This window comes from Hylobates moloch, unplaced genomic scaffold (genome assembly GCF_009828535.3).
Source record: "Hylobates moloch isolate HMO894 unplaced genomic scaffold, HMol_V3 SCAFFOLD_6, whole genome shotgun sequence".
Taxonomy (NCBI): Eukaryota; Metazoa; Chordata; class Mammalia; order Primates; family Hylobatidae; genus Hylobates; species Hylobates moloch.
This window is the reverse complement of record NW_026652281.1, coordinates 97892695-97901876: the sequence shown is the minus strand read 5'-3', so window position 1 is coordinate 97901876 and position 9182 is coordinate 97892695. Positions and strand designations below refer to the sequence as shown.

The 9182-nt window shown below is 37.5% G+C and overlaps 1 non-coding gene across 1 annotated transcript; it reads right to left on the bottom strand.

Annotated features, from left to right (window-relative positions):
* Window positions 1-602: 602 nt before the first annotated feature.
* LOC116472112 (small nucleolar RNA U13) lies at window positions 603-706 on the bottom strand. Its single transcript, XR_004249016.1, has one exon. It is a non-coding gene; the product is annotated as a small nucleolar RNA U13 (small nucleolar RNA).
* Window positions 707-9182: the final 8476 nt, after the last annotated feature.

Below are 9182 nucleotides of genomic sequence, written 5' to 3'. Positions count from 1 at the left end.
TGCCTAGGCCCTGGTGTTTTGGTCCCTCATACAATGACTGCAGACCCTGACACAGTTCCAAATATACTGAGTTGAATGAATACAATGTCAAAGGAAGAAGCACCTGCTTTGGAAAAGGCATCATGGCCTTGATGCCTGTCTCCAACTGTGTGTAAACACTTAACTTCCTAGTTGATATTCCAAAACTCAGTCCATATTTTAAACATCTGAGATACAAGAATATATTTTTTTAAGGTCCTTTAAGGTACTATTTAAATTTTTAGTAGAGTTTCATTTATTTTTAATAATTATTTTTATATTGCAAATAGAAATGATTTTGCAATTATGGTAGAGTATTAGTGTCTAGTGCTGTCAGAACAAAATATCACAGACTGGATGGTTTAAACAAGAGAAATGTATTTTCTTTAAATACATTTAGAGGCACCCTCTGTATGTGCCTGCATCTAAGTTTTCTCTTATAAGTACACCAGTCATATTGGATTAGGGGCCACCTTAATGTCTTCATTTTAACTTGATTATTTCAATAAAGACCCTATCTCCAGACAGTCATATTCTGAGGAAATGGGTGTTAGGATTTCAACATCTGATATGTATGTAGAAAATGTCAGACAGGTAATGTGCCAACATTGTAATAACGTTAGTGAGAGGCACGTCTCACACATGAGTGTTGAAACACAATCATCATGTTTATGTACAACAGAAGGATTACGTATTAATTTTTTGAGGGGGACACAATTCATTCCATAACAGGTAGTAATATAAAATTTCATTTAAAAACATGTAAATAAACATTTTAGCTAAAAATTATTAAGTAAATAATAAGTATTTATAAAGCACTAAATAAGGATGAACTCTCCTCTAATATTTCAAAAATTATGTCAGGAATGCAGTAGAATATAACTAATGAAAGTTTGGAACACGCAGATCCAGTGAAATTTCACCTTTAAAGTCAATTTAGTGTCTAAAATAGTACGTGACACTCAATAAATAGTTGTTAAATAAATAAAGAAATCTCTTAGGGTGGGGTGAGAAGAAAATAGTGAGAAGAATGGTGAAATTGGAAAGAAGCGTTCCTAAGCAACCAGATAGAAAAAGTCAACTGCAACCAACATCCCCAACTCACGATGTGGAGGAAATATATCATGTGCTCATTTGCTGTAAATCCCCTTTACCAAGACAGATGTTAGCAAAAAAATGTATTTTAAAAAGATGTGTTTCTTGTCTTTGAAAGCTTTCCAATCTAGTAGAAGAGAAATAGGCTCAAGTAGAGGTCTATACAGGCTACTTAAATATTTATCTCATTAAAATGTAAGATCTTCCGCTCCCAGAGAGAGAGCCATTTCATGTGATTATTGTCTGTTTTAAACATATGATCAAAGATTTCCCTGCCTTGGTGAACTGCCTCTTACTTCCCTTTGTCTCTTATGCTTCTTCCTCATGTAACTAGAGATTCCACCTCACATCTTCATTCTTATCCTATCACTAAGCTTGGGCTCCATAAAAACATATTTCTTATTGCTTCTTCGTAATTTACGCTCAACTAATATTCTCTCTCATATATGTCATGTATATGATTCACTTCTCAGTTTAACTGTTTCTCAAATTTTATTAGTATCTGCAAGCTTAGACAAATTTGGAATCTCTCACTTTCTATTTCCAAATAATCTAAATAATCAGCAATTCAATGGAGAGAGTTTAATAATGCAGTATATAACTAAATAAATATATTATAAAGAAAATAAGAGCTACAGCTCATGGACCTACATCTACTAGTTGCTTATGTGGAAACTATGGAATTTAATAGCTAACAAGACAAATGAATTGGGTTTCCAGCATAAAATACTTATTTTTAAAGAAAAATGTGTAATTACAACAAGAAAAGTGGTGACACAAACTAAGCATGTCACATTTTTAGTGTTTTCTGACCCAAATTATACAGAATCCTGTTCAACTATTCATATTTTCTATGATGTTAAACAAGAATTCTTATATTTTGTTAGTACAAGCCTAAAGTAGAATCAATCTTTTGAATAGCATCTAAGTAATATATATTAAATATTACATACATTACATATATTTATGTAATATATATTAAAATTCATATTGCAATGAAATCTATTCAATGATCAATTTGGCAGTCAGTAAGAAAAAAATTATTGATGCACACAATAACATTGATGATTTTCAAATGCATTTTGCTAAGTGAAAGAAGGCAGACTAAAAGACAAACTTTACTGTATGATTTCATTTATATGACTTTCTTTTAGGACTAATCTGTATGGACAACAAAATTTTTATGTTTGCACGGGCTAAACATGGAAGGAGGGGTTGATTTAAAAAGGAGCATGGAGGATTATTTGAAATGATAGAAGTATTCTCTATTTTTATTGGGGTGATTTTTACACCACTGAAAGAGTTTGTCAAAACTCATAGAACACTAAGCCAAAGAGAGTGAATTTTACTGTGGTAATTATACCCCAACTAACCTGACAATACAGTTTAGGAACAAAAAAAGGCTGACAAATTAGGGATAAAAACAAGCACTCCATATGTCAAAACATAAACGGACATTTCATTAAAAAAAATTAAAAGAAGAAATAAAAGTTATTCAACCTCATTAGTCATCAAATAAACTCAAAATTTTAAATGATAATTTGATTTAGTTTACCATAAAATCTGGTTTATGCCCTGGAAAATATATTTTTATACATTTATAATAAGCATAAAATTGGTTAAAATGTTTAAATACAGCAATATGCATCAAAATCCTAAATTATATATGTGTTTAGACCCAGCACATCCACTAGGGAAAAAGAAGCTTTAAATGTTTCAACATGTATTAATAAAGATATTAATTCTAAAAGGAGTAATAGGAAACACATTGAAAGTCAAAAAAAAAAAAAAAAAAGGAAATGCACAAAAGTAATTAAATACCAACGTGGCTGGGCACGGTGGCTCACACCTGTAATCCCAGCACTCTGGGAGGCCGAGACAGGTGATCGTCTGAGTTCAGGAGTTCGAGACCAGCCTGGCCAATATGGTGAAACCATGTTGCTACTAAAAATACAAAATATTAGCTGGGCGTGGTGGCACATGCCTGTAATCCCAGCTACTTGGGAGGCCGAGACAGGAGAATTGCTTGAACCCAGGAAGTGGAGGTTGCAGTGAGCCAAGATCGTGCCATTGCACTCCAGCTTGGGTGACAGGGTGAGACTCTGTCTCAAAAAACAACAATAACAAAAAGAACAACTAAGATGTATAACTGTCCAGTATCTGAAGTCACAAATACTAAGAAACAGGATTTTTTGAGGTGATAAAACATGTGATGAAGACTAATGGGGTAAAATTGAGAGATTAGAGAGATACTATTGCCTGAGAACATATTCCAGCAGCTGCCTTCCTGGGTGTATTAGTTTTCTGTGTCAAAGTATAACAAACTGGGTGGCATAAAACAACGAAAATTTATTGTCTCACAGTTCTGAAGTCTAGAAGTTCAGAAGCAAGGTGTGACTAGGGCCATGCTCTCTAGGGTCAGACTGTAGAGAAAAGTCTGTTCCATGCTTCTCTCTTAGCTTCTTCTATCACCAGCAATCTTTGGCATTCCTTAGCATGTGGTAGCATAACTGCAATCTTTTTATTTTTTATTTTTAAGACAAGGTCTTGCTCTTTCACTCAGGCAGGAGTGCAGTGGCACAATTATAACCTCACAATTGCAACCTCAGCCTCCTGGGTTCAAGCCATTCTCTGGCCTCAGCCTCCTGAGTAGCTGGGACTACAGTCACACATCACCATGTGTGGGTAATTTTTGTGTTTTTTTTTAGAGATGGGGTTTTGCTGTGTTGCTCAGGCTGATCTCAAACTTTCGAACGCAAGCTATCCTCCCCACCTCAACCTCCCAAAATGCTAGGATTATAGATGTGAACCACCATGCTTGGCTAAAACTCCACTCTTTGCCTCCATTGTCACAGACATTCTTCCTCTGTATGTCTTCACATTGTCTTATTATAAAGACACTGATCATATGGATTAAGTGCTCTTCCTACTTCAATATGCCCTCATCATAACAATTATATCTGTTAACAACCCTATTTCCTAGAAAAGGTCACATTCTGAGGTACTGAGTGTTAGGACTTCAACATATTTTTTGGGGGCTGGGGACACAATTCAACTCATAACATAAGGAATTGAAGGAAAGAGGAAGAGAATCAATATTTATTGAATACCTTCCAAGGTCATGATGTATATAGGCCACAATTTTCTTTATCTAGTCTATCATTGATGGGCATTTGGGTTGGTTCCAAGTCTTTGCTATTGTAAATAGTGTGGCAATAAACATACTTTTCTGCATGTGTCTTTATAGAAGAATCATTTATAATCCTTTGGGTATATACCTAGTAATGGGATTGCTAGATCAAATGGTATTTCTGGTTCTAGATCCTTGAGGAATTGCCACATTGTCTTCCACAATGGTTGAACTAATTTACACTCCCACCAACAGTATAAAAGTGTTCCTGTGTCTCCACAATCTCACTAGCATCTGTTGTTTCCTGACTTTTAATAATCACCATTCTGACTGGTGTGAGACGGTATCTCATTGTGGTTCTGATTTGCATTTCTCTAATGATCAGTGCTGATGAGCTTTCTTTCAAATGTTTGTTGGCCACATAAATGTCTTTTTTTGAGAAGTGTCTGTTCATATCCTTTGTCCACTTTTTGATGGGGTTGTTTTTTTCTTGTGAATTTGTTTAAGTTCATTGTAGATTCTGGATATTAGACCTTTGTCAGATGGATAGATTGCAAAAATTTTCTCCCATTCGGTAGGCTGCCTGTTCACTCTCATGCTAGTTTCTTTTGCTGTGCAGAAGCTGTTTAGTTTAATTAGTAAAACCCCAAACCATAAAAACCCCAGAAGAAAACCTAGGCAAAGCTGTTCAGAACAGAGGAATGGACAAAGACTTCATGACTAAAACACCAAAAGTAATTGCAACAAAGGCTTTATATACATTCAGCACAAACAAGAGTCTGGGAGCCATGGGACACTCCTGCCCTCTCCATGCTTCCTAAATAACAATTGCAGACTATTTAGGCAAAGCTGGGTGTTGTCAGGCAAAGCCCTTCCCTGCTGCCAGGGGTGGGAGCAAGGAGGAAGTGCTGTCGGGTTGCCCCCTGGGATGGGCACCAGCCCCGCCTCACCTCCATGCCATGGGAGGCAAGCCAGAGGCGACTGGCATGGGTGGTGGCCCCCAGACCATACAGCAGTGGGCGTGGGAGGAGCAAATCTGAATGAGGACAGCCTGAGCCGGCCCTGCTGCACAAGGCAGGTGTGAGGACCCCCACCTGTGTCTTTGGCAGAGAACACAAATTTAACAGTGGCTTCCACAGCCTGATCCCGGCTTGGGGGAAGCTCAGGCACTTATCAGCAGCACATGGGTGCCTGCCTGCTTCTAGCCACCCCAGGCGGGGCTGGGGTTATTAAAAGCAAGGAGAATCACTAGCTAAAATCCCTTTCCTAAAAGTGCCCTGGAAGAGTGAATGGCTGACTGAAGCCTTCTGGGTACAGGCCCTTTGGGTGTGGCTCTTTAAGAAGTGGAAGAATTGAAATTCAAACCTTGACTTGGTTCTTGGCACTTTCTCATGCTCTCTATGGCGGAGTGGTTTTCTTGAATCTCATGGTATACTGTGCACTTTTTCCCATTAATTCTTATTTATAAGTTAATAAGAAAATGTTTTTTATTTTTACTAGCCATTTAAAAACATACCTGAAATTGTCTCGGCATGGTGGCTCATGCCTGTAATACCAGCACTTTGGGATGCCAAGGCAGGAGGATCACCTGAGGTCAAGAGTTCGAGGTCAGCCTGGCCAACATGACGAAAACCCGTTTCTATTAAAAATACAAAAAAATTAGCCGGGCGAGGGGGCCGGCTCAGGCCATCCTCATTCAGATTTGCTCCTCCCATGCCCACTGCTGTATGGTCTAGGGGCCACCACCCTGTGCCAGTGACCTCTGGCCTGCCTCCCATGGCATGGAGGCAAGGCGGGGCTGGTGCCCGCCCCAGGGGGCGACCCAACAGCACTTCCTCCTTGCTCCCACCCCTGACAGCAGGGAAGGGCTTTGCCTGATAACACCCGGTTTTACCTAAATATTCTGCAATTGTTACTTAGGAAGCATGGAGAGGGTAGGAGTGTCCCATGACCCCCAGACTCTTGTTTCTGCTGAATGTATTATAGATATATTAGTTCCAGCAACTTGGGAGGCTGAGGCAGGAGCATCACTTGAATCCTGGAGATGGAGGTTGCAGTGAGCCGAGATCATGCCATTGCACTCCAGCCTGGATGACAGAACAAGATTCCTTCTCAAAAAAAAAAAAAAAAAAAAAACCCATGCCCGAAAAGTGGTAGTGTAGAAACATGGCTTTTGTTTTTGTCTTGTTCTTAGTATTTTATTTGGGAATAGATTACAGGTCTTATTGAAAAGTTTGGTGGGGCTTAAGAGGCTGAGGTCCACATCCAGTACGTGGTCATCATATCCTCTCAGCCCATAGCCAAGGTGAGAATCACAGTATTTATTTCCAAGCTGCTCCAAATGGGTGAAAGGTGAGTCTATTTCAGGTGTTGCTATCTCAAACTACATTGTTTCATCTATTCATTCATAAATTCATTACATATATCTTGAGTTGTATCTAGTACAGTCCTAGGCACTGGTGTTTAAAAAAAATGGAAAAGATATCACTACTTTAGAGCACACATTCTAATTGAAGGTTGAAACAATAAATAATAGTTAAACAAATACACATTATGACTCATTGACATCATGATACTATGTAGAATAAATCGAGATGATGTTATAAGAATGCAACCACTGCTATAGACAGACTGACTCTAAGGAAATCACATTTCAAGTCATATCAGGATGATGACAAGGAGTCAGGCATGAAAGAGAAATGCTTTTCGGAAAAATAAAAACCACATGCAAAAGCTAAGAGCTGTATATGTACAAAAGAGATGGAAGATGAGTCAAAGATGACCCTCCTCATATTTCTTTAGATTGTTCTCTGTTTTTATATTATACACTTGACCCTGGTGTCAGTGTGAAGAATAGACTCAGGAGACAAAGATGAATAAAAAGGGAGACTGTTTAGGTGTTGTTGCAAATGTGCTGGTGCAAGATAGAAAGGACCAGACTAGGACCACGTGTTTGGGTTGAGAGAAGTAAACTGTCGTAATAAGAAAGCGAGACCAGCAGAATGCAGAATCTGAAGGAGAATCATCATTATTATGGCAAATACGTGGGTGAGTTACAGAAAGCTGCCAAGTAGTCTAATGTTGCTTTCATTTAAGACTCATTATTTTTAAGTTTCTGAATCAAAAATAATGAGAAATTAACACAGGACATGGGGAAAAGAGGAGGAAGAAATCTAAAGGAACTGTTAGTGATGGCTTGTAACAACTGTGGAAAATTGGGACATGTCATGGTGGATGGCAGAGGTCAAATTTTCTACCTTTCCTCTTACAGATGATAATTATATGTCATAATAAATATTGTAGTGTGGAAGTGCCAAGCCAGATGACCTAATAGAGATTTTCAATTTGTAACTTCTTTGCTGCAAAACTAAAGTATTAATCAAACTAAAAGCTTGTTAGACTGGTTAAAGGTTGACTGTGCCCTAAATGGTGAGAAGTAATAGGGCTGCCTTTCTCTCCTACCTATCAATGCACTCTGCTAATTCTTCAGAGTCTGTGACAATGTCAGCTCAGTAACCCATTTTCTATTCTACTTCTTGTGGTGGTGGGTTATATCACATGGACATTGCATCAGTGTGTAGCACAGTGAGAATCTACATAGGACAGTTGAAGGTAAAAGTTTTTACCAAAACAAACACACTGTAGAGGAAGAGAAACAAAAAAGTTATTACTTCCCTGGAATCCAAGAATATCAGGTCTGGCACACCTGTGGCTCATTTTTAAAGCATTTTAAAACTTTAAAAATAAAAAATCTTGAGTCTAAGCAGAATTACTGTGAAATGTCGCAATCATGTTTCTCATGATGTCATCCTCTAACATGGTACACCAACATTATGTATGGAAAAATGAGATGTGGGTTTTTTTTCTTTAATATTATCAAATAATAATTTTCAATGTTTTTGCTTCCAAAATCATAAAAACATATTACATGCCTCCTATGTCATAAATAAATGTAGGTCAGCTTATTATTACATCTAAAATGTATTTTGTGGTTTGTCACATTCAAGTTGAGATTGATGTGTGAAATCTATTGATATCTAAGTTCTAGTGGTAAATATTCAATAAGGAAATAGAAAGTTTGGTCAGAAACAAAAGTTATTTATAAAGCTATCTGTTCTTAGTTATGTATGATTGGGTACTACTAGCAAAGGTAAAAAGTTATTCAAGTAAAAATATTCTTTAAAATAACCAACACTATTTACAGAAGACTTCTACATTATATTCTAGGGAAGATCCCAAGCACTATATGTAAAGGATCTTCTTCAAATATCCATTTATTTATTTTTAATTGTTTATTTCCATAGGTTTTTGAGGAACAGGTGGTATGTGGTTACATGAGTAAGTTCTTTAGCCGTGATTTGTGAGGTTTTGGTGCACTCATCTCCCAAGCAGTATACACTGAACCCAACTTGGAACCTTTTGTCCCTCACCCACTTCCCAACCTTTCCACCTGAGTGCCCAATGTTCATTGTGTCATTCTTATGCCTTTGAATCCTCATAGCTTAGCTGCCACTTATGAGTGAGAATGTACAATATTTAGTTTTCCATTCCTGAGTTACTTCATTTAGGGTAATAGTCTCCAATCCTGTCCAGGTTGCTGTGAATGCCATTAATTCATTCCTTTTTATGGCTGAGTAGTATTCCATTATATATATATATTCACAGCTTTTTATACACTTGCTGATTGATGGGAATTTGGGTTGGTTCCACATTTCTGCAATTGCAAATTGTGCTGCTATAAACATGCATGAGCAAGTCTCTTTTTCATATAATGATTTATTTTCCTCTGGGTAGATACCCAGTAGTGGGACTGCTGAATCAAATGGCATTTTTTTTTTTAAATTTTAGAGATAGGATCTCCCTCTGTCACCCAGGCTAAAGTTCAGTGGTGCAGTCATAACTCACTGTAATCTCTAATTCCTTGGTCCAAGTAATCCTC